This window comes from Papio anubis, chromosome 8 (assembly GCF_008728515.1).
Source record: "Papio anubis isolate 15944 chromosome 8, Panubis1.0, whole genome shotgun sequence".
In the NCBI taxonomy this organism is placed as follows: domain Eukaryota; kingdom Metazoa; phylum Chordata; class Mammalia; order Primates; family Cercopithecidae; genus Papio; species Papio anubis.
Genome location: NC_044983.1, coordinates 118,102,379 through 118,117,943, shown reverse-complemented (window position 1 = coordinate 118,117,943; position 15,565 = coordinate 118,102,379). Strand labels below are relative to the sequence as shown.

Here is a 15,565-nt window from a genome sequence, read left to right as displayed (position 1 = left end):
TTTACATCAGGTATAACTCCCAATGCAATCCCTCCCCCCTTCCCCGCCATGATAGGCCCCAGTGTGTGATGTTCCCCTTCCCGAGTCCAAGTGATCTCATTGTTCAGTTCCCACCTATGAGTGAGAACATGCAGTGTTTGGTTTTCTGTTCTTGTGATAGTTTGCTAAGAATGATGGTTTCCAGCTGCATCCATGATGAGACCCATTTTAGATCTCTGAACTCTGGAACTATAAGAGCATACATTTGTGTCATTTTCAACCATGACGTTTGTGGTAATCTCTCACAGCAGGCATAGGACACTCATCCAAATGGTGTGGATGAGGAATGATGGGGTGATGGATCCTCAAGATGGCAGGGTGCACAGATGACACTCTGAGCATAGGAGGGTGCTTGCCCCCTCTCTCTCCCTACCATCCACCCCCTTGTTGATATCAGGCTCTGTCTGTGTCCCAGAACCTAAACCATCTCCCTGGGGTTGAGTTGAACTGTCTGAGATCATTTTCATGACATTGGCTGAATAGGACCTTAACATAGAAATGAAGTTGCATCATAGAAAGTAAAGAAAGTGGTAAGCCTTGCACATGTGAGTTGAGGATTCTGATTGATAACTGATGTGCACTTAGCAGAAAGTGTGCTTCCCAAGGCAGTGGGTGTATCTACATAGTGGTCACATGGAAACCTAGGCACTTGGACCAGGATTTGCCTGTGGTCTTTTAAGAATTGATCAAAGGTAGCAAAATAAGAATATTAAATTGTGTGTGTGTGTGTGTGTGTGTGTGTGTAGGAAAGGAGCCAATTTATGAAATTAAATAAAGTCAGCCAGGCACGGTGGCTCCCGCCTGTAATCCCAGCACTTTGGCAGGCCGAGGTGGGTAAATCATGAGGTCAGGAGATCAAGACCATCCTGGCTAACATGGTAAAAACCCGTCTCAACTAAAAATACAAAAAATTAGCCAAGCGTGGCGGTGGGTGCCTGTAGTCCCAGCTACTCGGGAGGCTGAGGCAGGAGAATGGCATGAACCCAGGAGGCGGAGCTTGCAGTGAGCCGAGATTGCACCACTGCATTCCAGCCTGGGCAACAGAACAAAACTCCGTCTCAAAAAAAAAAAAAGAAAGAAATTAAATAAAGTCCACAAAGGAAGTGAGAAACTTGGGCTCAAGCATCCCACCCTTGCTGGGCTCAGCATAGCTGGAGCTCAGCACACCGGGCACCCCACAGTCCCACCCTTCCCAAGATGGGGCTTAAATAGGCCAGGCTCCAGAATGGTGGCTGGGAGTCCCAGGGCTCAGGGCAGACAGAAGTCGGAGAAGTAGGGGTGCTGCAGGGCCTCTTCTGCTGAAATACATTGGACGGGGTTACACTTCAGAAGATTCTGCAGCAGGTCCTTCCCTGTGGCATTGAGTTTGGGCACGACGTACACCAGGAATGTTGTGGCCGGGTACATTGGGTACGGCTTATAGTCTGGCAGCTTGGTCATGGAGGGCCACTGCTCTTCGGTGGGTGCCCCTAGCAGCCAGAGGATCCTCTTCAACTGGTCATCAACATCATTGCCTGGACAAAGAGGCTGCCCAGCATTGACCAGCTCTGCAAAGATGCAGCCAGCTGACCACATGTCAATGGATGTGGAGTACAGCTTGGCCCCAAAGAGGACATCTGGTGGGCGGTTCCACAGTGTGACCACTCCAGGTCAGTAACAGCAGATGGGGATCCCAAAGGCTCGAGACAGGCCAAAATCAGCCAATTTCAGCTCCCCATTCCTGTTAATTAGTAGGTTCTGGGGCTTCAGGTCTCTGTGTAGCACATTGCGGCTGTGACGGAATCCCAGGCCTTTTACCAGTTGGAAGAGGAATGACTTTACAATCTCAGGATCGAGGTCACCATTGCAACTGTCAAAATACTTTTTCAGGTCCTGGTAACAGAATTCAAAAACCAAAGTCAACTTCTTGTTGCCGTGCAGGACGTCATGAAACCTGACAATGTTCTTGTGTTTCAGTTCCTTGAGTAGGCAGGTCTCCTGGAGGGCGGAACTCGGCACACACCCTCATCATTGTCATCCAGTCTCATCCATTTCAGAGCCACCATCTCATGAGTCTCCCGGTTTTCGGCCTTGAACACTGTCCTGTAGGTGCCTTCCCCAATCTTCTCCAGTTTCTCGTATTCTACATTGCGGTGGCTGCAGGGGCACCTGTGGGCTCTCAGTTTTAAGACTCAAGAAAATTAAATGTTTTAAAATTTTTATTTAACTTATTCTTTTCTTTAAAGACAGGGTCTCACTCTGTTGTCCTGGCTGGAGTGCAGTGGCATGATCATAACTCCCTATAGCCTCGAACTCCCAGGCTCAAGCAATCCTCCTGCCTCAGCCTCCTGGGTAGTTGGGACTATAGCTGCACGACACCATGCCCAGCTAATTTGAAATGTGTTTTTTTAAGTGACAGCTTTTCATTTTGAAATAGTTTGTCTCATAAGAAGCTGCAAAAATAGTACACAGAGATCGTATGTACCCTTCACCCAGTTTTCCTCAGTGATAACATCTTACATAGCCACAGTACAGTTTTCAAAATGAGGAAGTTGATGTTGGTGAAGACTATACAGGCTTTATTTAGATTTCACTGGTTTTTCATGCATTCTTTAAAAAAATTATTTTTTGCTTCTTTGAAATTTGAGTTTTTTGTAGTTTTTATTTTTTATTTTTTTGAGACGGAGTGTTGCTCTGTCACCAGGATGGAGTGCAGTGGTGTGATCTTGGCTCACTGCAACATCTGCCTCCTGGGTTCAAGCAATTATCCTGCCTCAGCCTCCTGCGTAGCTGGGACTACAGGCGCCTGCCACCACACCCAACTAATTTTTGTATTTTTAGTAGCGATGGAGTTTCACCATGTTGGCCAGGATGGTCTTCATCTCTTGACCTCGTGATCCACCCGCCTCAGGCTCCCAAACTGCTGGGATTACAGGTGTGAGCCACCACTGAGCTGGGCCTGTAGTTATGTTTTAAATTAAGATTTTTATTTTGAGATAATGGCATATTCACAAGCAGAGTGTACCTCTTGTTGCCCTTTTATAGCCACACCTACTTCTTCATCCCTGTTCCCTTCAAAACCACTGGCAACCATTAATCTGTTCACCATTCCTATGATTTTGTCATTTCAGACATCTTTCTTTTTTTTTAATTTTACTTTAAGTTCTGGGATATATGTGCAGAATGTGCAGGTTTGTTGCATAGGTATACATGTGCCATGGTGGTTTGCTGCACCCATCCACCCGTCATTTACATCAGGTATTTGTCTTAATGCTCACCCTCCCCTATTTCCCCACCCCCGACAGGCCCTGGTGTGTGATGTTTCCCTCCATGTGTCCATGTGTTCTCATTGTTCGACTCCCACTTGTGAGTGAGAACATGCAGTGTTTGGTTTTCTGTTCCTGTATTAGTTTGCTGAGAATGATAGTTTCCAGCTTCATCCATGAACTCAAAAGGACCAGGAACTCATTGTTTTTTATGGCTGCATAGTATTCCATGGTGTGTATGTGCCACATTTTCTTTATTCAGTCTGTCATTGATGGGCATTTGGGTTGATTCCAAGTCTTTGCTATTGTGAACAGTACTGGAATAAACACACATGTGCATGTGTCTTTACAGTAGAATGATTTATAATCCTTTGGGTATATACCCAGTAATGGTATTGCTGGGTCAAATGGTGTTTCTGGTTCTAGCTCCTTGAGAAATTGCCACACTGTCTTCCACAATGGTTGGACTAATTTTACATAAATGGGAATCATATAGTATGTGACCTTTTAGGACTGGGTTTTTTTCACTCCGATTATTCTCTGGAGATAAATCCAGGTTGTTGCATATTTCAGTAATTTGTTCCTTTTTATTCCTAAGCAGTGTTCTCTGTTTTGGGTGTATTACAGTTTGTTTGACCATTTATGTGTTGAAGGACATAAGAATTATTTCCATTTGGGGTTTATTACAAATAAAGTTGTGATAAACTTTTGTGTACAGGTTTTTGTATGAACTGATGGCTTCATTTATCTGGGATAAATGCCTGGGAGCATGATTGCTGGGTCGCATGGTAAGGGCATGTTTAATTCTGCAAGTGACTGCCAAACTGTTTTCCAGAGTGGTTGTATCATTTTACTTTTCCATCAGTAATGTATGAGTCACCGAGCTTGCCTGCATTTTGTTGTAAATATTTTTTATTTTGGCCTTTCTGATAGGTATGTAGTGATATCTCACTGTGGTTTTAATTTGCATTTCCCTAATGGCTAATGATGTTGAACATTTTTCATGTGTTTATTCGCCATCCATGTCTCTCTGAAAGTGAAAAATAATGTCTCCTGCCCATTATCTAATTGAATTGTTTGTTTTTACACTACTGAGTTTTGAGAAGTCTTTATTTATTCTAGATACTAGTCCTTTCTTGGATAAGTGATTTGCAAATATTTTCTCTACTCTGTAGCCTGCTTTTTCATACTGTTGACATGCTCTTTCACAGAGCAAGAGTTTTAATTTTCGTGAAGTCTGATTTTGAATTTTTTCCTTTTATGTATCATACTTTTGGTATCATGTCTAAAACTCTTTGCCTAGCCCTAGATCCTTAACCCTAGATCCTAAAGATTTTCTTATTTTTTATACATTTTTTTTAGGTTGTTTGTTTGTTTGTTTGAGACAGAGTCTTGCTCTGTTCCCCAGGCTGGAGTGCAGTGGCGCAATTTTAGCTCACTTCAACCTCTGCCTTCCGGGTTCCAGCGATTCTCGTGCCTCAGCCTCCTGAGTAGCTAGGACTACAGGAATGCACCATGATGTCCACCTTCTTTTTGTATTTTCAGTAGAGATGAGGTTTCGCCATGTTGGTCAGGCTAGTCTTCACCTCTTGGCCTCACATGATCCACCCACCTCAGCCTCCCAAAGTGCTGGAATTATAGGTATGAGCCACTGAGCCTGGCCAAAATTTTCTCTTATGTTTCATTCTGAAAGTGTTATAGTTTTTATGTTTTACATTTAAGTCTGTGATCCATTTTGAGTTAATCTTTGTATGATTTAGGTTGATGTTCCTTTTTCACCTATGGATGTCCAATTGCTCCATACATTTATTGAGAGAACTCTTTTCTTCATTGAACTGAGTTTGCACTTTTGTCAAAAATCAGTTAGGGATACAGGTGTGGGTCTATTTCTGAATTATCTATTCTGTTCCATTATTCTATGTGTGTATCCCTATACCAGTACCATACAGTTTGGATTACCATAGCTATATAATAAGTCTTGAAACTGAGTAAGTCTTGTAACTGATTCCTCCCACTTTATTCTTCTTTTTCAAGATTATTTAAGCTAGTCTATTTTTTGGTCTGTTTCTGTATATTTTAGAATAATATTGTCTAGGTCTATAACAATCCTTGCTGGGATTAAGATAGGAGCTGCATTAAACCTCTATGTCAATTTGGGGACAACTGACACTTTTACTAGGTTAAGTCTTCTAATCCATGAATACAATATGTCTCTACATTATTTAGATATTCTTTGATTTTTTTCATTAGCATTGTGTAGTTTCTAGCATATAAGTCCTTACATGCTTTGCTATTTTTATACCTAAGTATTAGTTTTGAGTGATTGTAAATAGTATTTGTATTTTTTATTTTGGTATCCATTTGTTCATTGCTAGTATTAATATGTAAAAATATAGTTGATTATATGTTTATCTTGTATCCTGCAGCTTTAATGAACTCATTTATTACTTTTAGGATTTGTTTGGTAGATTCCTTGGGGTTTTCTTATATAGACAATCATTTATTCTGCAGGAACAGTATTATTTCTTTCTTTTCAGTATATTAATATATACCATTTATTGCCTTCTTGTACTAGCTACGACTTCTAGCACTATGTTCAATAAGAGTGGTGAGAGCGGACACTTTCCTTACTCCCAATCATAGAGGGAAAGCTTTAAGTCTTTCACTATTAAGCATAATATTCGTTATAGGATTTTTGCAAATCCCACTGATCAAGGTGAGGAAATCCTCCACTATTCTTATTTTCTGAGAGTTTTTTTTTAAACTATGAACAGCTGTTGAATTTTGTCAAATGCTGTGTCTGTGTTTATTGATTTGATCATATGATTATCTTCTTTTAGCCTGTTACTATGGTGGGTTATGTTTATTATGTCATGATTGTGCATTGATTCTCAAATATCAAACCAGTCATGCATCTGTGGAATAAAACCCCCTTGGTCATGTATACACAATACACTTTTCATATACTGATTAATTCTATCTGTTAATATTTTATTAAGGATTTCTATGACTATGTCTAACATTACGTCCATATTCATGAGGGATATTGGTCTGCAGTTTTCTTTTTTGTATTGTCCTTGGGTTTGAGATGATGGTAATACTAGCTTCATAAAACAAATTGAGAATTGTCCCCACTTCTATTTTTCAGGGAGTCATTGTACAGAATTGTGTTAATCCTTCTTTAAACATTTGGTAGATTCTTTAGTGAGACCATCTGGGCCTGTGGATTTCTTTTTTTGGAGTTTAAAAATTATTGGTTCAATTTTCTTAATATCATAGGGCTATTCAAATTATCTGTTTCATATTGAGTGCACTATGGTGGCTTGTGTTTTTAGATGAACTGGACCATTTTGTCTAAGGTATTAAATTTATGTGTGTAGAGTTGTTCATAGTATTCCTTTATTATGCTTTTGATGTTTTCAGGATCTGTAATGACATCCTCTGTTTCATTCCTGATATCGGCAATTTGTGTCTTCTCTCTTTTTCCTTTGTCAGTCTTATTAGAGGTTTTACAGTTGTATAGCTCTTTCTTTCTTTTTTTAACTTTTATTTTAGGTCGGGGTACATGTGCAGGTTTGTTATGTAGGTAAACTTGTGTCATGGAGGTTTGTTTTACAGATTATTTCATCACCCAGGTATGAAACCTAGTGCCCATTAGTTATTTTTCCTCATCCTCTCCCTCCTCTGGCCCTCCACCTTTTGGTAGGCCCCAGTGTATGTTCCCCTCTCTGTGTCCATGTGTTCTCATCATTTAGCTCCCACTTATAAGAGAGAATATGCAGTATTTAGTTTTCTGTTCCTGTGTTAGTTTGCTAAGGATGATGGCCTCCAGCTCCATCCACATTCCTGCAAAAGACATGATCTCATCCTTTCTTATGGCTGCATAGTATTCTCTGGTGTATATGTACCACATTTTCTTTATCCAGTCTACCATTGATGGGCATTCAAGTTGAATCCATGTCTTTGCTATTGTGAATAGTGCTGCAATGAAAATACGTGTGCACATGTCTTTATGATAGGGAGATTTACACTCCTTTGGGCATATATCTAGTAATGGGATTGCTGGGTTGAATGGTATTTCTGGTTTTAGGTCTTTGAGGAATTGCCACACTGTTTTCCACAATGACTGAACTAATTTACACTCCCACCAACAGTGTATAAGTGTTCCTTTTTCTCTGGACCTTGCCAGCACCTGTTATTTTTTTAACTTTTTAATGATGGCCATTCTGACTTGCGTGAGATGGTACCTCATTGTGGTTTTGATTTGCATTTCTGTAATGATCAGCTTGTTTTCACGTGTGTTGATTGCATGTATGTCTTTTTTTGAGAAGTGTCTGTTTATGTCCTTTGCCCACTTTTTAATTGGGTTGTTTATTTGTTTCATGTAAATTTGTTTGAGCTCCTTATAGATGCTGGATATTAGACCTTTGTCAGACGTGTAGTTTGCAAACATTTTTTCCTATTCTGTAGGTTGTTTGTTTACTCTGTTGATAGTTTCTTTTGCTATGAAGAAGCTCTTCAGTGCATAGTTCTTTCTAAAGAAAGAACTAGCTCCTTATTTCGTTGAATTTTTCTTTGTTGGTTTTCTCTTTTCAATTTTATTATATCAGTTTCTGGTTTTATATTAGTGTATTAGTTCGTTTTCACGCTGCTGATAAAGACATACCCGAGACTGGGTAATTTATAAAGAAAAAAGTTTTAATGGACTCACAGTTCCACATGGCTGGGGAGGTCTCACAGTCATGGCGGAAGATGAAGAAAGAGCACAGGGACTTCTTACATGGTTGAGGGCAAGAGAGAATGAGAACCAAGTGAAAGGGGTTTCCTTATAAAACCATCAGATCTTGTGAGATTTATTCCTATCACGAGAGCAGTATGAGGGAAACCGCCCCCATGATTCAATTATCTCCCACCAGGTCCCTCTCACAACATGTGGGAATTATGGGAGCTACAGTTTAAGATGAAATTGGAGAGGGGACACAACCAAACCATATCAATTAGTATTTGATTTCTGCTTGCTTCGAATTTACTTTTCTTTTATTTTTCCAGGATCTTATGATGGAAGCTTAGCTTATTAATTTGAGACTTTTCTTTCTTTCTTTTCTAATGTATGCATTTAATGCTATAAATTTACCTTAGCACTGCTTTAGCTGTGACCTACGAATTTTCATGTTTGATTTTAATTTTTATTCAATTCAATGTAATTTTAAAAATTTCCTTTGAAACCTTCTCTTTGACCCATGAATTATCTAGAAGTGTGTTGCTTAGTTTTTAAGCATTTAGAGATTATTCCATTATCTTATCATAATTGATTTCTAGTTTGACTTCACTGAGTTTGGAAAATATACTGTTTATGATTTTCATTCTTTTAACTTTGTTAAAGTTTTTTTTGAAGCCCAGTCTATGGTTTATTCTGGTATATATTCCATGGACACTCAAATAAATGTGTATTCTGCTGTTACTTGAGAAGAGTGTTCCAGCTATGTCTATTAGATTTTATTGGTTGACAGTGTTTTGAGTTCTATATCCTTGATTTTTGTCTAATTGTTTTTATCAGTCATTGAGAGGACAGTGTTGAAGTCTCTAACTATAATTGTGGATTTGTCTAGTTCTCCTTTTCATCCTATTAATTTTTACTTCACAGATTTTGCAGTTCTGTTGCTTGGTGCATACGCAATGATCTAATTTGGGGTTAACTCAGCGTTTTGAATCCCTAGTTCTATGTCTCTTCACCAACTTGGGATGTTTTCAGCCATTATTTCTCTGGGTAATCTTTCATCCCCGTTCACTTTCTCATCACTTTCTGGGACCCCAATGACACAAATGTTAGATCCTTTGCTACCATCTGGCAGGTCCCTGAATTTTATTATTATAATTTTTTTCAATCTATTTTCTGTCTTGTTCAGATTGTTCTGTGTTTAAATTCACTGATTATTTCCTCTGCTCTTTCATTGTACTTTTGAGTCCAGCCACTGAGGTTTTATTTTCAGGTCTAAAATTTCCACTGGGTTTACCTTTGTATTTTTTATAGCTCTTTGCAGAGACTTTTTATTTCTTTCCTGAGATGCTCTGTTTTTTTATTTGTTTGCAACAAGCTCATATTTGCTCTATGAAGCATTTTTATCATGGGTGTTTTAAAATCATTGCCAGGGAATTCTAACATAATTTCATTATCTCTATGTGGGCATCTAGTGATTTTTTTTTTTTCATTCAATTTGACATCTTCCTGGTGCTTGGTATGACAAGTGATTTTTGAAACATGGGAATTTTAAGATTAGGTTATGAAACTCCGCTCTTATTGAAACCTTCTGTTTTAGCTGGCTTTCTCTGACATCACTCTGGCAGAAGAAAGAAGAGGGGCTCTGCCTTGTTACTGCCAGGTGATGACGGAAGTCCAGGTTCTCCACTTGGCCTCTGTAGGTACCTGAAGGAAGAACTACCTGTGACTTCTGTGCCCAGGTCGGTATTCAGTGACACTGTGATGGGAATGACTTTGTTACTGATGGATTATGCTGAAACTCTCACCTCTCTACCACTTTGGTGGGAAGAGGAGGGACACCTCATTACTACTGGATGAAGTTGGAAGTCCAGGCTCTCCACATGGTCTCCACTGAGATGAATGGTGATAAAAGTCCTGATCTTTTCTTCACCTTTTCTGATACTGTCCTTAGTATAGCCCCACAAGGGTAGAGGTCTCAGTTCCTTAGTCTGCCTTTGTTGGCATGAGTGGGGGCAGGACCACAGTGTTTTTCTGTGGTGATTGGCTGGAGAGGAGTGGTTATTATCTAAAAGTTTTTTGTCTTGCTAGGCTGCCCCTTTCTTGGTCCTTTGGCTGGAGAGAGTGGGTTTTGGTTGAGTTTTGCTGGGACTTTTTTTGTCTGTGCCTGTTAGTGTTTGCAGGTAGTTGACTTCAACTCCAAGTCCAGAGTGTATCAGGCAAGAGAAAACCCAGGGAAATCACTGCCCAGTTGGTCATTGTTCCTCAGGTCCCAAGTTTCCTAGCTGGTCTACTTCCTTCTCTCCAAGCCTGAGTCTTTTAATGTTTGTTTTGCATATAATACTCAGGGTTTTTAGTTGTATCTTGCAGGCAGAAGCTCCAAACAATGGGATTCTAGGATTACCATAAGCACTTTGAGCCTGTCTGATGGTGATTATGCTAGCATTGCCTTATAAAGGATATTCAGTTGCTCTTAGGAAGGGAACTGGGCACTTCAGGGACATCCTGGCTGGAAGGCCTGCTTTTGGCTTAATCTGGATCTTTAAAGGGTCATAATTCATGTCCCTTTTAGAGAAATCAAGGAACATGTCAGTCAGCACTGACACAGGGTGTCCAAGTTTGTCTTTTGAGTTTGGAAAGTTTCGTGAAAGTTTGAAACTTCGAGTATGACATATGAAAAGAGCCCCAAGAAAGATTCAGCCAATGTAGCCTGCTGTGTGTCCTCGAGCAATCCATTTTAACTTCCTGGGCCTCAGTTTCTCCACCTTAAGCTCAGGAAAGACAAGGATGGACCAGCTCGGAGTTTCTACACTTCCGCCATTTACAGAGCACCAGCTTGAGTTTGCTGTGACAGTACCTCCTGCTTCTCCATTTACTGAAGACTTTGCTCCAAATGGACTCACTTGAAAGACGAAAATTCATGTTGCTGTGGGACGTGTGCCCTTTGGCAGGAGGATGGCTGTGCTGACTCAGCACACGCAGGACCAGCGCTTAGTCATGGGGCCCTCTGAGGTTGCAAGCCCAGCCTGAAAGAAATGGTCGCTGGGGCTTATCAGGTCAGGTTGACCTCTCGACCCTAACTCAGATGCTGAGGAAGCATGTCCCGCACACAGCAGGTGGTTATGAAGCTTTCCAAACACAGACGCCACATGCTCCACGTAGCCTCCATGGTAGTTCACACTCCCCGGACTGTAGACAGAACATCTGTTGTTGGTTCATGCGAAAACTTCCAAACATGCCCCTCCTCCCTCCCTCCAGTTCTAAGGCACTTAATTTAAAAAAAGCTTCCCTTATTCCTAAACATTGTGGAGCAAACATTTAACATCATCCTGTTGCCTTTAACACACCTTCTGCTCATCCTCCCGTGACAAAATGTTGCTTGCCAACACAGTTATTCTTGAAAGGAAAGTGAATTAAAATTCATCTCCTTGGGAGCACTTGTGAGGAGAAGAACTTCATGGCCGCCTGTGTTCATTGGAGAGTTTCTGAGGACCCAGCACAACTGGGGATTAGCTACATAGCACCACACACCAGTCAGCCCCTCTCAATTGCCTCCCAGGATGGAACTCAGGAGCTGCCAGGGTGGGTGACTACCCCTCGGCAGGCCAGGTTTCCAGCTGGGAGCAGGATGACTCCTCGGAGGGCTGGAAAGGCAGTTAGCACATCCCAGCTGGGGCTGAGTGTAGGACTCTTGTTTCTTTTTTCAACTCATTCACTACCTGTCGAAAATGCTCAATTCCATTGTTTTGAAATGTCCTAACCTATGAAGGCAGCATCCCTGCCTTTTCTGTTCCCTGTTGCATCTTCAAACATTTAGAATTGTATCTGGCTCTGGCATATAGTAGATGCTCAATAAATATTTGTTGGATGAGTAAATTCCATAGTTGTCTTCACCGAACTCTAAGTTCTATTTGTCAAGGACCATTTCTGTCTTATTTAATCTCTAAGGCTTAATATGGTATGGGGCATGTCGTATATGATCAATAACTATCTATTGAACTGAGCTGTTTCTGGGACATTCCTATTACTCCTTAGGAGAGTCTCCATGGCCTTGCTGTTAGGAGCAGGGCTTTGGAGTCAAGCAGTCCCGAGTGAGAATACTTACTCAGCTACTTTTTCTCTGGGGATCTTGAGGCATGTACTTTCAGCTCCTTGACTCTCTGCATCCTATGGGAAAGACAGGGATAATAATACCTACTAACTTTCTTCAATGCATGGGGTTGTTGTAGAGTTAAATTGCAGGGGGCATAACACTTAATAAATGATAATTATAATTGTTGCTGTTGACATTGTGTCTCACTTCTATTTCTCAGGCAGATAATTGTGCCCACACTACGTGGCTGGATTTTAAGTGGAAAAGGTGACCTGGTAATGTGTCGGGGAGAGCTGGACAGTGCCTGAGCTCTGCTTCTAGGCCGATGACTCTCAGTCTGGAGCCCAAAGGGTGATCTGGGTGCTTTGAGAATCACTCACAGGTTGTAAAAGAGCCCAGTGGAAATCCCAATTGTCCTTGATGAAAATGCATTGTGCTGGGGGGAAGGGGGGTGGGGGAGGGGCGGTGCATGCTGATGGGCATGGATCAAATCCACACAAGACTTCAAGAAAACAAGGAATCCATCATTACATAATAAGTGCTGTCCTGTAGACAAAAGATTTCCATGACTGGAGGTTTTGAGGGGAAATAACAAAGGGGCCTAAACATTGTTATTTAATGACTCTCAGTCTTCACTTCTCCCTGAGGGCTAGAACACCGATAGAGTAAAGCCCAGTGGTTAAGTTTAGAAGCTCTTGACTCCCTCCTGCAAGGGAAGCCTGACTCTTCAGTGTACTGCCTTGGGCAAATTACTGCCCCCCTCCTTTGTCCTCATCTATAAAATGGAGATAATAGTAGTCATGTTGATTATGAGAGTTAAATGAAACAATTCATATAAAGAGCTTAAAGCAACACCTGGCCCACAGTAGATGGTTGCCTGTCATTTTTGAATCATCCTGATTGCTTTTCCTTTTTCCCAGGTGATACTCTCCAGTCAACTTGCTGGCTTCCCGCTCACCACCTATCAAGTTCTCCTGACTCAGGCTGATTGTGGGGAGCAGGTGTGGACCCAGCACTTGCCTGGGGCCTGCCTTGATGGTGTCAAGGGAGGATGACCTCAGCCCCTGCATGCTCCCTGATGACTGCGGCCTTCTATTTATACACAGAGCACTGGGCTTGCCTGGAGAATGCCAACATTGCATCTGCGACGCCATCAGCTTGTCTGTTACCTGGAGTCTGAAATCATCCTTTGCTGTTATTATCCTAAAGGCTCCCAGAAGGTCGAATGGCAGAGCTGATGTCAGGATCACAAAAGCCTCTTAAATCTTACCAATAGCAGTTGTCATGACCATGTCCAGTGCAGGAAACATTGGTCCCAGTGCTTGAATTCGCTCCTTTTTTACTATTATCTCTTGCTCAGTTTCTACAAAATCTCTTAGAAGTGGAACTTAGAAGTGGAACTACTGGAACTAAGCATGTGTTGCAATTTTTTTTTTAATCTGTTTTATGAGCAAGCAAGTTTTAGAACGTGGAGCTGACACACCATTTCTAAGACTTATAGTAACCCCAAGAGTTGGACAATGACAATGCCGGGACAGGGCCTTGAGAAAAGCGAGTGGTGGAGGGTTCCTTTCTAGGAGGATTTGAGAACCAGTCAAATGCATTATTCCACCAACAGCTTCTTCTTCATCCTATGTGTTCAATACTCTCAGTCCTGTGGATTAAGCCTTTGCTTAAGGCAGGCAGCATCATATGGTAGAATGAACCTGGCAAAATCAAACACATCTCAAGTCAGGTATCAGTTCTGAAATTTATAAGCTGTGTGACCAAGAAAAGTTACTTACCATTTCTGAGTCTCGGCATCTTCACCTGTAAAATGAGGCTAATACCTTCACCCAACTTATAGAGTGGTTGTGAGGATTACATAAACCTATCAATGTAAGCACACAATATACATTAGCTATTATATTAATATGTTAGCTATTATTATTGTTATTAACTTCAAGGCCATAGAACCCCAAATGCCAAATGTTGACTGGACACAGAGGGATAAAGGCAATGCTCTGGGAAGGAGAAGAAGATGTGGTAAGGCTGGGACTCTAGACCCAGCAGACAGGGGTCGGTATAAGACCCCAGGAAGCCAGGGCAAGGGGTGAGAAGGTGATGCAATAATGCCAGAGATAACCTTTGTCTGTTTCCCAGTGTGGCCGGGGCCAGCTTGGTTAATGGTTAAGTGAGTGGCACCTGTAATGGCATAGAAGGCCTTCTTGTGCACTTGGGACTAAACGTGACTGGTGAAAAACATTCTCCCAATTAGCCAGGCGTGGTGGCATGCGCCTGTAGTCCCAGTTACTCAGGAGGCTGAGACAAGATAATCTCTTGAACCCAGGAGGCGGGGGTTGCAGTGAGCCGAGATCGTGCCACTGCACTCCAGCCTGGGCAATAAGAATGAAACTCCATCTCAAACAAACAAAATACACACACACACACACACACACACACACTCCCCTAGAGAGGAGGCTCCTCGGGTTGTCTCTGCTGGAAGGGCTGTGTAGAGTGTGATCAGGAACTCCCCTTCCACTGTGGAGAAGCTCTGACATCATTGCCATTGTTGCTGCAGCCATTGTTGCCACTGTCCTCTCTCCACAGTAGCCACTAGTGTATGAAGTACCAGGTACTGTGCTAAGACATGCATTGACATGCATTTTCTCTTTGCAACAATACTATGAGAGACATAATATTATCTTACTGATAAGGAAACTCAGACTCAAAAAAGAGAATTGCTTAAGGTGGCACAATGACTAAGTGGTAGACCTGGGATTTGAACCAGGTCTTCGAGTAACTCCAAATCAATATCTTTACTCACTACACTATAAAGCATGTTACCATCACTATCACCTTCATTACTGCCATCATCGCCGCTGTCACCACCATCACTAGCACCAGTACCATGATCATCGTTATCATCAATTTCACAAAAAGCAAAATCACACACTGTATGTCATCTCTTTAAATATTCACAACATGATGAATATGATTACATCATCTCCATCTTGTATGTGGATTAAATTAGTTGTTTAGAACAGTAACTGGCATATACTAAGCTCTTAATGAGTCTTGTTTATTGTTTACTATTAACAACTTGATACAACCCAGTTCAGATCCACTGGTGAAGTCACTGGGCCTTAACCTGGGCCAAAGCTCCTCCCTGGGGCTCTACAGTAAGGAGGAGTGTGATCCCTGAATGTCTCACCACTGCCCCCCTATAATGTGACCCATGTGGCCTCTGACTCGTGGGCTGCTGAAGAGGTGTGCATGAGTTGGCCCCAATGACACTGCACCCATGAGACTAATGTTTGGGATGAACAACCTCTCTGCCTGTATAAGAAGCCTTTGCACAGAGTCCTAAGATAAGGCTAGGAAGGTAGAACCCCATAAAGTCCACCTCCCAGGTGCCACCTTGGGTAGGTTTTGTGTTGCTGGCTAGTTCTCCTTTAGGTTGTTGTTGTCATACCTGGGGTACCCCAGTTC

The 15,565-nt window shown here is 41.7% G+C and overlaps 1 pseudogene; it reads right to left on the bottom strand.

The window, feature by feature from the left end:
• Nucleotides 1-1,057: 1,057 nt before the first annotated feature.
• Nucleotides 1,058-14,992, bottom strand: LOC101016822 (annotated as a pseudogene).
• Between the last annotated feature and the right edge of the window lie 573 nt (nucleotides 14,993-15,565).